Genomic DNA, 15,103 nt, shown 5'->3' with positions numbered 1-15,103 from the left:
CCTGCTGAGAAACTTCTTTGAGGACTCTCTCTCCTTACCATGCAAGTTAGGCAGCACAGATATGCAAACAGGTACAGCACCACACATTGACCCCGTGGGAGCTTAGTTCTGCAAACCACAGTGCTTATTTCTGCCTGTCAATCTGGAGTTAGGTATCTAGGCGCAGCTACTTTTTCTTCTGGGTGAAGATAAACAGTACTATTGACACTGGAAATTACTCTTGCAAAGAGATTTTGAACTTTAGGCAGCCGAGCTGGGGAGTATCGGTGTCAGCAATCCATCTGGAGTTTGTATGATAGATGGGAACAGAGTCAGGAAAGCAGCCGGGTGCCCTGACATTGGGCCCATGCCTTCTCCCCTCTGCAGCCACTGCACTCCTTAAGGTATTTTATTGCTTATGTCTTTCAGGACATGTGAAAAAGGCTTAAAATACTCAAGACAAATTGTCCAACATGATTCTCTGGAAAATGTTGTGTATCTTAAATGCAGCCAAAGTGCAGAGTGTATGCCAGTTGTAACAGTAATCACTCATTTTCTGTTTTGACCTAGCTGAGAAATTACAGACTTGGGAAGGAGTAATTTGAATGTAACAATCTTTGCTGTTTCAAAGGTTTTCTTTCTTTTTTATCCTTCTGGGAGCAGCATGTACTCTGTGTGTTTTTTCTTCCCTTGTTCAGAACACATCCTATTTCATCTGGCCCTACTTTCCTAAGGCAGTTAATCTATTGGAGATATATAATTATATCATATCTCACTTTCTGCCACTCAGGGTCTGCCTCAAATATCCATGCAGACACCAGAAGTGGAGCTGGTAAGGGTTAAATGTTAGAAGATCAGTGAATTTCAGAAGAATTTCTCACTGCTTCCAGGTCAAGTATTCACAGGTTGTTTTGTTTTGAGCTGAGGCTTCTAGACTTGGATCATGTCATCGTACAGAGCAGGGCTGACACTGAGACGTCCATTTAATAAATATTTACTTTTATACATGTGTGTGAGTGCGTGTGTGAGTGTGTGTGTGCAGGCTTGCGTGCCTGTGTGTGTTCACTGAGCTCTCATCTAATGTCCATCCTTAGTACATGGATTTATCCCACTCTCTGGCTTGCCCACAAGACAAGCCCAGGACATGTATTTACTAGCAACAGCACTTTGGAATGCATTTGTGGTTGTAGAGTGCATTTCGTGGTATCCTGCTTTAAACTTGTAATAGTACTACTATTTTTAACAGCGGAGTAGCTGCATCACTCAGCTGTTGGCACAATGAATTGAAATAGAAAAAAAATGCTCTTTACAATACAGTCTCCACTGATACAATGTGTTACATTAAAAACATTTCCTCACATTTATTGTCTCCTTAGAAATTAAAATAAAACATTTGGAGATTTTCATCCTTCCACTAGTTTGTTTTGAAAAATGTGTGAGCTAAAAAAGGAAGCTGAGAGGTTTCTTTATGATGGGTAAAAAAACATTGATATGTCAGTGTGCAAGGATTAAGATGACATACAAAGGCATAGGCAATAAAAGACACAGTGAAAAAAACATAATTAAGATGAGGCTTAAAAGCACATGTTGGGATAGTGTATGTGGGCACAACCAGTGTGGAATAGTATTTGTAACTTATGCTCGTTTGAAACAATCTTATTTCTGAAAATCCAAACAAATCACTTCAAAATGTCACAATCATTTGTCATGGTCAGGGCATTCTCAAGTTCATAAGATTTCTTGGATCAGACTGTAATTTTCTATTATTTATGTATTGCAAATTTATTCTGTTCCTCTTTGTATCGATAGCTGTATTCTAAATTTGAACTGCAGGGCCTAAACAAGATTAGTGAAGCCAACAAGTGATATTTCATGTTTGGCAATGGCACAACTCTTTCTAGCATGAATACTGCCAATTCTTTTGAACATTTCTGTATACAACACTTTATTATTAATACTTTCTATAGACCTCAGCTATCTTTGGATGAAACCATGGTTTGTATGTGACTGACTTTTCAAATCTTATGAAAAGTCCATGGATATTAAATTTATTAATTTGTCTGTGGTATAACCCATGGATCTTCTCTGCGCATTTGTCTACCATGAAGTGTCCTTGCCTTTTAATCAGTTATATTCCACCTCTGCCCAGGGACCATCAGTGGTAGTCAGACCACAAGGTGTTTGTCAATAGGAAGTTGAGAGCAGCCTGCAATGCAGTTTTAACTTCATGGAGAAAAATGAGGAATGTTTCTCTTCCTGTGTTAGGGTTTCTTGGGCAACTGCTTTGTACCACCCACACTGCAAAGGTGATTGACTCTGATTCTCAGACTCATCATGTAATTTATCCAACAGCCATTCACTGTTTTATGTAGGACACAATAATAAAATTTTCATCTTGATTGTGATATCTTAATCTAAAACGACCAACTATCATTCATAATGGCCACAAGCACTTAAACCTATCCAAACCACAAAAAAATCATTCTTCACTGTGATTTAGAAAGTTATGAATTTGTTGTAATAATGTGAAACTGACAGACTATTTAGATAGAACAAGCTTCACCTGAATTACTTGAGTTAAAATCTTTTCCTCCAGGGAAATGTGACCTACAGAAATGTTTTGCATTATCCCAGGAAAAAGAACCATGCTGAAAAGATTAGAAACCTTCTCATGCACACATGCATACATATGCTTGCATGCACGCACACTCTCCCACCCCTAGCAGTACTGTGGGTAGCAGAAGGAGCAGTGCCCTTTCACAGACTCCTGCCTTGTGCTCAAAGGAAATGCAGCAGACATTTAAATATTTCCAAACCAAACAAGACATCCTGAAGGATTCTCCTCCTGTGGCCTCATTATCTGCTTACATCTGTGTTTTTAAAATCAAAAGAAAGGCTGAAGCAGTCAGAGCCACTCTTGACAGGAGCAGAAAGGGGAAGTGGAGAAGTAAGGAGAAAAAGTTTAAGACGTTCATTCAAACGGCCTTCACTTTCTGAGGAGACTGGCTTTAAAATATGGTGGTTGGAAATTAAAACAATCATTTAAAAGACATCTTTCTTTTCTAAGGCTTCAAATCTAAATGTGTAGCTTTAAAATGTATAGGAAGGCTGATCTTGCAAAAACAGTGATGACCTCTTTGTAAGTACCTGACCATTCCTCTAGAGTTTAGGGACCAATTCTTCCCCAAAGCTGCACCTTTCCATTTGCTTTCCAGTAGGAAGATCTGAGGCAGCAGCTCTTCTGCCTGTATGACCTGGGGCCCCAGCAGGTCCTGAGGCTGACTTGAAGAGCAAGCTGTTGACATGAGTAATAGGCTGATGCAGACAAGACCTTTTTCAGTGAGTGCCAAACGTCATCAAAGCCCCATCCAAGCCTGAAGAGGACCTTCTGAAGGGTGCTCCCCACATCACCTACCTTCACAGTGTCTCCTTTTGTACCTAATCCTCCCTGGATCTTTGCCTTAGTTTTGGACATCTTTGCACCAAATAAAAATACAGCTTGCTCCATTCTCTCTGATGGTCTTGTGCACCTACTAACGTGAAAGGGTACTCACTGAAAAATTCCCAGTCATTTTTAGTGTGTGGGGAAGGAACAGCAAGAGTGTTTGAGCACCTCATACTTACTGCCTACAAACATTCATCTTTGAGGAAAAAAAGAGTAATCAGCGAGGAATTTGGCCTCAAAGTCAATGGCTGATACTGTGTGGTCAGGCTGCATTCTCCAAAGCCAGTTGAGTAGCCCTGGAGGGAGGGACTGTGCCTTGCTGCTGCAAAGTGTATAGTAAGCATCTCCAGAACGTTTGCTCCAAAGGTGTCATCTCACCTATAAAACAGGTTAGCCACAACCTGTGAGCTGGGCCAGCTGGAGTCACAGACCCACCACCACTATCATCCCAGGAAAGGGCTGTGTGTTGAGTGTGTGAGCCAGCCCCATTATTCCTTCCCACCACTGCTGGAAAGCTGTAATTTTGGGACTGGGTATGGGTGTTGCAGAGAAAGGCAACAGGGGACAGAAATAAGGGAAGAGTTTCAAATTTGCTGGGAGTGAAGTAGAGAAAGAAAGAGAACAACCCTGAAGCAAAGGAGATGAGAAATGAGAAAACAAGGAAAAGAAAAGCATCCTGGTTCCTGACGTGCTCCTTCCACTGAATATGTGCTGGTTTTTCACCTTGAGAATGTTAACCTGTAAATAAGTTATTTTTATTTCTGAACATGGAAAGCATCTCTACCTTGGCAGGTTGTATTGCAACTGAACACAGTACAAGCTGGAGCAACCTTGGTGTTGCTTTTTGTCATGAATAATCTCCTGCCTTGCACCTAAATTACCCTGCTGCAGAGGCAAAGGCTCTTTCAAGCATGCCAGGGAGCAGGCCAAGGTAAGGGCAGAGACAGAGCTAAGGAGAAGGGCATGAAAGTGGCCATGGGCACGAGGACTCTACTCCCCTGGGCTAAAGAAAGCACAGGTGAAACATGTCAGCCTTATTAAATAAAAAACACACGAGAAGTTAGCCCAGGGGTAGAAACTGGCTCCTTACCTCAACACTCTGCTTTCCCTTGCCCTGTTGTTATTCCTGCACCTCCAGTACCAGCCTTCAAGTTGAATTCATATCTTCTCCAAACTGAGTGTCTCAAGGTATTGTGGATCCCAAAAGCCCTGGGAGTCATGAGTGACAAACAACCTCCAATTTTAGGCAACAGGCTTCTGTTGTCTTGCTGCAGTGGCACATGGTTTCCATAGTAAAGGTGTCTTAGGTTTCTCAGATGAAAGCTGAGAGACAACACACAGTGTCCCATGCTGACCACCCTGCTTTGCCAATGCTCTTGTTGCCATGACACAAATCCTAATGGGAATCTGTCACACTTGAGTCTCTTTTGTTGGCTGGGAGGCAGTTTCTGAATACAGGCAGTCCAAAGGCTACAGATGAGCATTTTTACGGCCTCAAACTAAACACTGAATCTTTCCTACTAGGAGAGTTGCCATCACTGAAGTCTGGGATCTACTGGTTGCTGACATTTACATGAGAATTTATGGCTGTAATAAATTATGCTTCAGATTTTCCTTATATGGAATAATTTTGGAGTATCTTTTCCCCACGTTTTTTATAGCAATGTAACAGACTACTTTTTAAAGGACCAGGAAGATGTTAATGTTACCTTCACTGCATAAAGAGCTTGGATACAAAGCTGTCCAAGAAAGGATTTTTTGGACAATGCAATGTTATTTATTTACTTAAGCCATTTTATAATAATCTGGCAGTGTAAGCCAATGGTAAGGTCTTGAGCAACTTGGATTCTTAAATTTTTTTTCTAGTCTCTGTGCACAGGATGTACTTATTTCACTGATAAGACAAAAATAAGGATTTTCTGAAGAAGAAAATCTATATTCTTTCTCAGTTGCTTTATCTCTGCAGACAGACTGCAGGTATAAGGGAAACAGGAATACTGAGACAGTTATGACAGCTAAAGCTCATCGTTGAAGGAATTTGCAAATGTCATCCATATGCAAGCTAAATGCATTTTCATGTGGCAGCAAAAACTGTTTTTAGTAGGAGACACCATATATTGAGATCTCCATGTCCCTCTGTGCACAGAAACCATGTGAGCTTCAGCAGGGATCTCATATGCTTGTAGTAACCTAGAAAATGGAGAAAGGGAAATAAAAAGTCCAAAGAGATGAGCAGCAAATGTCCTGTCCAGGATAAATGAAAGATCATTTTCATTGCCATGCAGATTTGTCTTTTCTCCATCCCCTATTGTATGCATTTCTGTGTTTCCTTCCCTGGACTGAGTTTCCCATGACTGGCAGCTGTTCCTCTCCTGCTGTGTACCAAACAGGAAGGACTTCCCCTCCTGCAGGTTCACCATCTTAGCTTCCCTCTTTCATTTGGAAAGGCCTTCCCAGCATCATCATATTATTCACTCCTTCCAGCCTCCTCAGCTTCTCTCTGTCCTACCCTGCCCTTTGCATAATGCTTTCCTTTCTTTGGGTTTCCCACTCTCCTTCTCCATCAGAATGACTTTGACCACTTCTCCTTTGTCTTTTTTTTATTCATACCTGTTTCCCAGCCCTAACCCCACATGTGTTTCCCCATCCTATAGGTCAAAAGTCCTTCTTTGTAGGCTAGCATTTTGTAAAGCGATCCTCCTCCTCTAGTCATCTCTCTTGGCTTCCCTGTTTTCCAAAAACATTATTGATGATACATCCCCTCAGTGTTACCTCTCAGGACTAAGTGGATGTCGTACTTTCCCCAGACTTATTTTCCAGGCAATTTTGGGTCTGCAAAATGTAGAACTGCAAGTCAAAAAGGAAAAAAACATGTCAGCTGTGAAAGGCTTGTTCACATCAACATGCCACAGCCCCAAATTATGATGAGAGCCAGTATCCATCTGCCAATGTCAACGTGGCCCCTCCATGGCCAATGTGCCTGCTGCTTTCCCATGCCTTTGCAGCCTCTCCATGGGCACCCCTTCCCTGTGCTCTCCATCATTTCACATTGGGACCACCCCTTTCAGACTAGATCTTTGGTTTCAAATCCCCACGTCTCCTCAGTTTGCTGAGCCGGTTCGGACCTTGGCTGGAAGTTCCCCTCTCTTGGGAGCTCTATTACCAGACAATGCATCCAGTGACGCAGTTTGGCCTTTTCAAAACAAAATAGGGTTTAAAAATCAACAGGAACACATTGCTTCGATAACTGGGTTAAAATAACAAAAGAAGGCCTGCGCGCGTGAGTACGGCTTAAGCTTCGTTCTTCCCTCCCAGATTTTGGTCAAGTTCCGTATCATCTTGGCACCTCTGCTCTTGGGCTGGGAGAGGCAGGACACAACTCTCTGTCTTTCTGTCGGAAATGGTGTTAGACTGGAATGTCTGTCAGCTCTGGGTCTCGGTGGGGCTGGTGACGTGCCAGCTCATGGGCCAAACAGGCCAGTGCTGGGATGATCAGCTGCTTCCCAATGCCCTGGGGCGGTGTGCACTATTTCTGGAGGAATCTTACAACCCCCGTTATTTAATCTCCTGCGCATTTCCTCCTACCCACCTCCTTTGTTTTGCACTGTACAGAAAATAACAGCAAGGAAAGACACAGTGACATATCTCATAACAAATATTTTTTTTAAATTTTCTTTGGGTTCTTCATGTTTGCTGGTTTTCTTTCTCATTCTCATCTCTTCTTACTGAGCTCTCCAGATCACTGTTACTGCATTAACATGTGCATTCAGTAACAAAGTACTGGTATATGCAAGTATATAGTGTTTCCAGTGCATTGGACAAGGTGATTTTATAAATGAAATTGTTATTGAAAATACTAGCTTATTATATTTATAATATGCTATCTGATCAGACTGTAAACTTCTCGAAAGACTTTTAGCTGGTTTTTCTTTCAGTTAGGCTAAGTCTGCCCAAGTAATCAGCCAAAACTAACAAAGCTGTTGCTTGATTTCTTAGTTTGCACTGGTGTAACTAAGATGAGAAGAAGTTTATTCATGGACTTGAAATACACTGCATACACTCTGGGAATGGATCTTGCAATTGCATCTATGTGTTTCCATCCTGATTTCTGTACCAAAAAAAAAAAAAAAAATCTGAACCAAACAAATAAAAATCACCAAACCAAAATTCCAGCATCCCACATTCTTCTATTAATGAACTTTGATAAGATCTTGGTTAAGTGTTTACTAAAGAAAAATTAAAGCTCTCACATGATGAGAAGCCATAAACCAAAAGCTGTCTAAGAAATTGGAGGCAACAGACACAAAAAAATAGCAAACTTTTGTGTCTGAAAAATTGTTGGCACACAAGTGTCAAGGTCTAATATTGTTTAACAAATATATTGGCAGCCTGGAGAGGGGAATGGGAATAAGGAGGTGAAATTGATGAAGTTATTTATTTTAGTTGAAGCCTGGTGCTTCACTGAGAGCAACATGTCAGTGAGACTTCAGCAAAGCAGGCAAAGGCCCAATACAATGGCAGATAAAGCTGAATTGTTGGTACATTCAAAATAAGATACACTAGAGGGGCAGGCAAAATATTCATGTGACTTGGAACACTTGATATGAGCTCTGAAAAAAGACTTGGGTCCTACTGAAGGCAGTTTGATAGAAACTTCTGCTCCCTGTGGAGAGTGGTGGTAACTAACTACACAGCCTCACTTTAGAAGCCAGCAGTGCAATTTTGTCTATTATTTGTTGTTCAGGATTTGGCATCTTGGTCAGGTTTCATGTCCCTTAACCACAGAGCACACATCTTCACCTGAGCCTGTCATCTGAGCTCTTTCATAGCCAATGGAGAGAAGTGTGCATGCAGAGGCTGAGTTATGTTCTTCTAAAAAATACACCTCCGAAAGATCCCATCACTCTTCCTCAGATGCCTATTTTGACTTTTTCTGTAAAAGATGTTTTGTCAACTAGTATTAATATGTATGCTATAGAAAAATGCAGTCTCCTGCCCAAGCAGTTTTCATTTTCTGTGATGTAGGAATTAAAAGGATCGCAGTAAGATGTTAGGGACTAGGATATCTGGAGATGGTGGTGAGCTGCCTCAGGAAGGGGACAAGTGCAGATGTGATAAAATCACTTAAAAATAATAAAAACCTAATTAAGATGAATCAAGAGCTTCTGTCTTGGCATTTAAGACAAAAAAAACACAGACAAAGTGCACAGAAAGAAACGTGTCTGTAAAATACTGACTAGCAGCTTCTGGTATCCCCCAGCACAGGATGCTAGAGAGGCCGAGAGCTGAGTTCAAATCTGAATGCAAATCTCACCCTCAGAGGGGTTGATCTGGTATCCCCCAGCACAGGATGCTAGAGAGGCTGAGAGCTGAGGTCAAATCTGAGTGCAAATCTCACCCTCAGAGGGGCTGGTGTGGATGCATACTTGCCTGCTGCAAGATTTCTTGCATCTCCTGAAGCACCTGGGGCTGGTGGAATAGGCTGAGCAGGTTGAATGTCTTATATGTATGCAGAGTTCACCGATGGGCTCAGAAAAGAAATCAATGCTGAGTTCAGTTGGAAGTTCTTAGACTGCGAAGTGGATATCTTGGGAAATGAGTGCCCCAGCAAAATGGTGTGTGATGACTTTGTCCTTGAAACAAGGAAGGACATTCAGGATGTAGATCACACCCTCCAGGGACACTTCACAAGGAGCAAGCAGGGGATGTTAGACTGTTAATGCTTTTTTTAAGTCCACCAATTTTCTGTTCCTCTTTCAAACACAGGATCCTAGACCATGTGGGCTTTGAGACTGGACTGATGAGGAACTTGACATGATCCCACCTGAAAGAACATGTAAGCATGTGCACTTCATGGACTGATTGGTTTTTTATAGGCTTCTACCTATAACACTGCTTGTGTCTGTAAGGCCATGAGAGAGTTGTCAGGTCCTCTTTCTGGTGGAAAAAAGTGACCTTGTGAATGACAGCTGTGCAGGCAAGAGACAAATTTATTAACATCTCCACAGAGCAGACTATGCAGAACAGATGCTGTAAGTGGGGGCTTTCCCAGCTCTGGGGGGTCTTCTGTCTGCTCTCCCTGTGTTCAAGTGCCTCCTGAAGTGCTGAGCTTGGAAGTTTTGCTAGCGACATGTTTCTTCTTCTGTTTTTATTTTACTCTGCATTCAAAGGACTAAATAGTGAGAAAGGGCTCTGGCTGCTTCAAACAGCGTACAGGAAATGAACAAGCTGTATAGCATGTTTGCCAGCACACGGCCCTTTTTGGCATACTTAGAGCCTGGACTATGGATTTGTCTAATTTTTAGTCATTACTAACCAACCATCAAAGGCTTTTCCCTATAGAAGGAGAGCGATGTTTTGTTGTGGTGCATGCTCCTGACTAATAAATATGTCCTGAAATGCCCCTAGATGGGATGGTCTGTTTCACATGACCATCTGTTTTCTGTTTCTCACCCTTGGAGTGTGGCTCCTGCCTGGGGACCCTGGGGGTACTTAAATACAGAATCAACTATGGGCAGGTGGAAACCACTCAGATGTCTGTACTTCTGCACTTCTCTTAGATACATCCCTGGAGAGGCAGCCAGCCCAGCCAGTGGTGGTTGAAAAGGAAGACAAGACTCTCCTGGAACTGACAAATGTCAGCTGCTTACAGTAGCTGCTCTTCTACTCAGTGAGAACATGGAATTTTGATCACATTTCCCTCCAAGTCTGAAGGATGGGGCCAAGAAGGATCTAACCAAACACAGCACTGGCGAGTAGAAGAACTAGCCCACTTCTGCTGGGCTAAATCAAATGTTTGTCCTTCTCTTGCTCCTCCCTACGTCTCCTGTGGGTCTGATGGGCTGAGTTGCTACAAATCTGCCCTCATATATTCTGACCATCTTCTCTCTTGACCCCTTCCTTCAGAAATTGAGTTAGAGGAAACTGGTATTTCCTTTAGTGAGTGGGAACTTAGAGACTGAGAATTCAGAATCAGCAGGCTACAGTTAAAAAAAAACAGGTTTTGGGAAAACTAGTTCTTCTCTTCAGATTTGGAAAACAAGTACATGTGGATGTCTTCTACTGAGGGATGTCTTTAAACCCTGGTCCTACAGCAGGACTGCAGTGCAAGCAATTAATCAGTAACAATAAGGAGGAAATCAGTGGGGAAAAGTAGAAGAAATTTCAAGGGCTTGCAGAGGTCAGCATATCTGGTGTTATAATGCTAGAACAGAAACAGTAGTGTATGAATCACTCACAGTCATTCCCTGCCTCCATGGTTTTGGTAACAAAGGCCATTGTCTGAAGTAGTATGGGAGCAAGGTTTGTGTCCCAGGATTGAAATAAACTCAATTGGCAGGCAGAGAAATCTTCTGGGGTAATCAACAGGTGTGGAAAGGTGAGAGGGGACAGCAAAAGAAGGTTAAAAAGATGAGAGTTTGAAGGCTAAAGCATGCTGGGAGAATACCTCTCTGCACTCTGTTGGCCAGGTAAGGCTCTTGCTGCTGCCACCTTCCTGGATATTCACCTCTGTTACCATCACAAACACACGGACACCAGGCGTAAAGTGCTCCAGCTGAGACCCATCCTTGTCCTCATTATGGTCTTCCTGAAGGTAAGCACAGAGCTGTGGTCCTTTCCTTTCCTGGGTGCAAGTTCAGGCTTCACTCTGGAGGCTGCAGTGGGCTGCAGTGTGCCAGATGCATTTCCCAGCATGCTGGCAGGGCTGAGCCTTTGCCATCTTTGGGGAAGCCTGAAATGGCACATACCCAGGGATAAAGTAGTCTTCTGAAATTCAGACTATTGGTTGATTTCCAAGCTAAAAATAATGCTTTTAGAAAGAAGAAATTTGAAGGATTACCATCTCTGCATGTCTCTCCATACTGCCTACTGCTGGAAGTTTGAGCAAGGCCGGACTGCTTCACATGTGCCTGTGTCTAAGATAGGCTTCACCAAACAGTTTCTACTGCTTTATTGACAGAGCCTCTGAGCCTGCTGAGTAACTTGGCTGCATCCTGCACTCTGGTAGTGCTTGTTCAGACTACTTTGGACACCTTCAATGGGTAGTCAAGCCAGAATCCTCCTACCCCCTGCTTCTCTGCTGCCCTGGAACAAGCTTGTTTGTTTACCAGAGGTCACTTGTCTTGAGCTATTCCTTTTTTCCTATCTACTTCTCCTAGCTGCCTCACACTAAGCAAAACCAATATACTGATGTACTGAAGTGTTCCCACTTCCCAGTGCAGCTTTGTTTCTGCTTTAGAAAGGAAAAAGGCGTACACTGAAATGAAAGGAGCTTCTCATAAAATCCTTCTAAAGAAGGATATGAGGAGTGGAACTTGATGTCTATTTTTTAAGGGACCTAATAATTCTGCCTTTCATTATGACACAGTGGATCGTCCCATGGTGGCTGCAGAAGCTACTCCTGTTCTTGCACTTCTTTTCTCAATGATTACCCCAACTTGGTAACACTCACATTGCACCCTGGAATCTTCACCCTCTCTATTATGGCTCTGCTGGTTAAGTCACCTGGAATCAAAGTACACTCCTCCAGTGCTTTTCTGATGTTCCTTGTTCCTCCCTGGTGAACAACTCTGCTCTCCCTTCATTAATGGCCAAGAGACCATCTGGCATTACCAGCGTTAAGAGACCATATGCTGAAGGAGAAGTGGAAGAACCTGGAAACATTTCCATGTTCTGAAACTTTAATTTGTCTTTAATTTGAACCTGTTGAAGGCCCTTCATTCCTTTTTTAAAAAAGAGCGAATCCTGTTGGTGACTCTAACCTTCACTGCATCTTCCCCCTCCCATTTTTTCATATTCTCTCCAGCACAAAGGATGAGAAGCATTGTCCTGTAACCAAATAACTTTCTCTAAGACAGCAGAAGCTGTCTGCAAGCCATCAGTGGTCAGCAAATTTCTGGCAAGGGAACATACAGATAAAAAAACCCACAAAAAAAAAATTAATTCAAGAAGGCCCAAAGCCTGATTTCAAGGTCTTGATTCCACAAATAAGGTTGTCCAGGAACTTATAGTATTGATCATGCTTTAGATCCAGTTTCTAACATTCAGCTATCTCACAAGGAAAAGCTACAGCCCTTTAACACAAGGATTTCCTAGGCACAGACACCGCCCTGTTTAGTTTCCATCAGCTTTGGGGAGCTGATACCACTTTAAAGTTGGTCGTATTGGTGCTGCTTGCAGCTGTACATGTATGAATGAGGGATTACAGTGATGGAGTGTCCATAAACATCAGTTATGCAGTTTGAACTAAATCACACTTTTCATCGTATCAGAAAATTGTTGTGCATGGGACCCAGTCTCAAAGAGTAACTTTAAACTAGTTTGAGAGATTTTTCATCAAGTAAAATGTGTTTGGTATATGTCAATTGGGACAGGTATAAACCAATCCAAAGAGGATCTCTGAAAATGAGATAAGATTGTGTACAGAAGGGATTTCAGTAGCTCAGCTAAATCAGTTATAAAACTTCTAATTTAAACTAATGCTACCTATATTTGGACAGTAAGAATTAATGGGCTGCAACTCTACTGCAAGGAAAATGTTACCAGTGGGGATCCAGTCCAAGAAATCCTGCTCCTCAGAAGCAGCACAGTCTCTCTGAATTACCCTAAAAACACCAAACTACCTGTGAACTCGGTGGTACTTTGCACACCACCACGAATTCATTTTGCAATGCTTAAAATAATCGATGTAATGCAGTTAGCATTTCTCCATAATCTCCTAAATAAATCTAAATCCACTGTTAAAATATCTCTAATTTCCAGCTGCAGTTTGGTAGCCGTGTCCCAACATATTTTAAAACCTCCTCCTCCTCCCTGCATATTTCTTTTTAGAAAAGACCAGTGGAGAAGCCAACAGATTTCTATAAATCACTGTTGGATGAAAACAAGCATAAAAAGGAGGCTTGAAGTTGTTTAATATTACAGATGTTTTGGAGCTCTATTCAGTAGTTGGCAAGGCACATGAAGCTGCTCTGAATTCTTTATAATCTAGACACAAAGATCATTGAACTCTGAAAGAACCTCTGGGCTTTTATTCAAAAATATGTTGGCTTCTATTTACCTCTTTCTTCATTTGTATCTATCAAATGGCTCAATATATAAATAAAGCCCGGGTGTTCTTATTAGCTAAGGCAGTATTTCATGCAGATTAATGCCAGCAGGTTTTGTAAAATACATCTCTATTCAAAGCTGGAGTATGTTTTGAATTAATTTTCATCCTGTGTATGAATCAGGTATATTCTACTCCTTTTCTTATACAGACCTCAGCTGCAGCACATAGGAGGAACCTCTAGTGTTTAATTCTAGTCCCATCATCCTTCTTCAGCAAAGCACTTTTAACTCTAAGCGTCTGCATAATCCCATTGACTTTAATGGGAGTACTCACATGCTCAGGTATATTAAAATTATAATTGAAAACAGCACCTTGCTTTCTCAGGGCCTAAGTGACATACCTAGCATTTTATTGAATAGTCTTATTTAAATATTACCTCATGTATATGTTATGAGCAAATCTTTCTAGTTCAATAAAATCAGGCTTATTGTTATTGAGTTAAAAAAAAATCTTTACATTTCTTTGCCTCCAAAGCAAGCTAAAACTCTCACACTAAACTGAAAATATTGTGTTGGCTAAAAGTACTTTGCCAGCTGAGCCAAAACGCAGCAAGATATTCATCTAATGTTGGTCTTAATAGAATAATGGGCAAGAAGATTTAATGGGATTGATAAATTTATTTTTTTAAAGAATGCTTTGGTCCACTACCAGCTAGAAATTCAACATCCCGCATAAGATACCTCAGCATTTGGCTAATTTTGCCAATGTTAAAATGATTGCTCAAATGATCCCAGCTTTCAAGTGGTTGAGTGGGGTTTCTTTCTCTGTAATATAAACACCCTCACAAGCAAAATCCCTCCACTGAGGCAGTAAGGCTGTGATGAAACCAGAGAATGGAGAAAATATATATATAAGATTATAGTGGATCACACGCAAACTGTTTGAGGCGCTCCAGAGTGATTTCATTCCCATCCCACGGAGACTCTGCCTAGCGTGTTCTAATAATGGAAATGTTTGGATTAGTCTATGTTCAATCCATTTACCTCAGCACCTCACCAAAAGTGAGCTATGCCATCAGTCTAGATGACTAACTATTTGTAATTTAGTTGTAGCTTTCTCGTAGCTGTGGCGGTCCGAGGTCATTACGGAGGCACGGTTTGCATTACTGATGCATTAGACCGACTGATCTGGCTGGAAAAGCTAATGCAGCTTTCTGGATACACAAGCTGTTCATTGGGATAGACCAGAAGTCTACCTAGAAGTTCTCTGCTCTCATCCTCCTTCAAGTCCACCTGAAAGGACGAAGGAATTGTGGGGGCTGAAGCCCTGGGCTGAAAGTCAGCGGTGACTTTGTTTTCAGACACAGCAGAGGTGTGTGGCTGCTGTTGGGTGCTACTTGGGCTATAGCACAGCTAAAGGGAAAAAAAGTATCCCTTAGGCCTCTTACAATCCACACATAGAGAAAAAAGCAGTCAGGGACATGCTAGCAGGCAAGGAATGCAGAGACAAAGAGGAAGAGAATAGAGTATTGTCAAAGAAAAGAGCAGTAACTGAGAACTGCAGAGACACAGATCTTCCCATATTTTATAACAAGTGGTGCTCATTTCAGCCTAGCAGCTACAAGTTTC

The 15,103-nt window shown here is 41.8% G+C and overlaps 1 long non-coding RNA gene across 1 annotated transcript in view; it reads left to right on the top strand.

The window, feature by feature from the left end:
• LOC108447726 overlaps positions 1-11,045 on the top strand; it is a 44,111-nt gene extending 33,066 nt beyond the window's left edge. The window contains exons 2-3 of the long non-coding RNA XR_001863403.1: positions 9,191-9,260; positions 10,894-11,045. This is a non-coding gene — a long non-coding RNA (uncharacterized LOC108447726). The remainder of the gene's footprint in view (positions 1-9,190; positions 9,261-10,893) is intronic.
• The last annotated feature ends 4,058 nt before the right edge of the window (positions 11,046-15,103 follow it).

The sequence above is a fragment of the Corvus brachyrhynchos genome, unplaced genomic scaffold (genome assembly GCF_000691975.1).
Source record: "Corvus brachyrhynchos isolate BGI_N302 unplaced genomic scaffold, ASM69197v1 scaffold237, whole genome shotgun sequence".
NCBI classification, from domain to species: domain Eukaryota; kingdom Metazoa; phylum Chordata; class Aves; order Passeriformes; family Corvidae; genus Corvus; species Corvus brachyrhynchos.
Note: the sequence above shows the minus strand (reverse complement) of the source record. Positions and strands in the feature narration are given on the sequence as shown.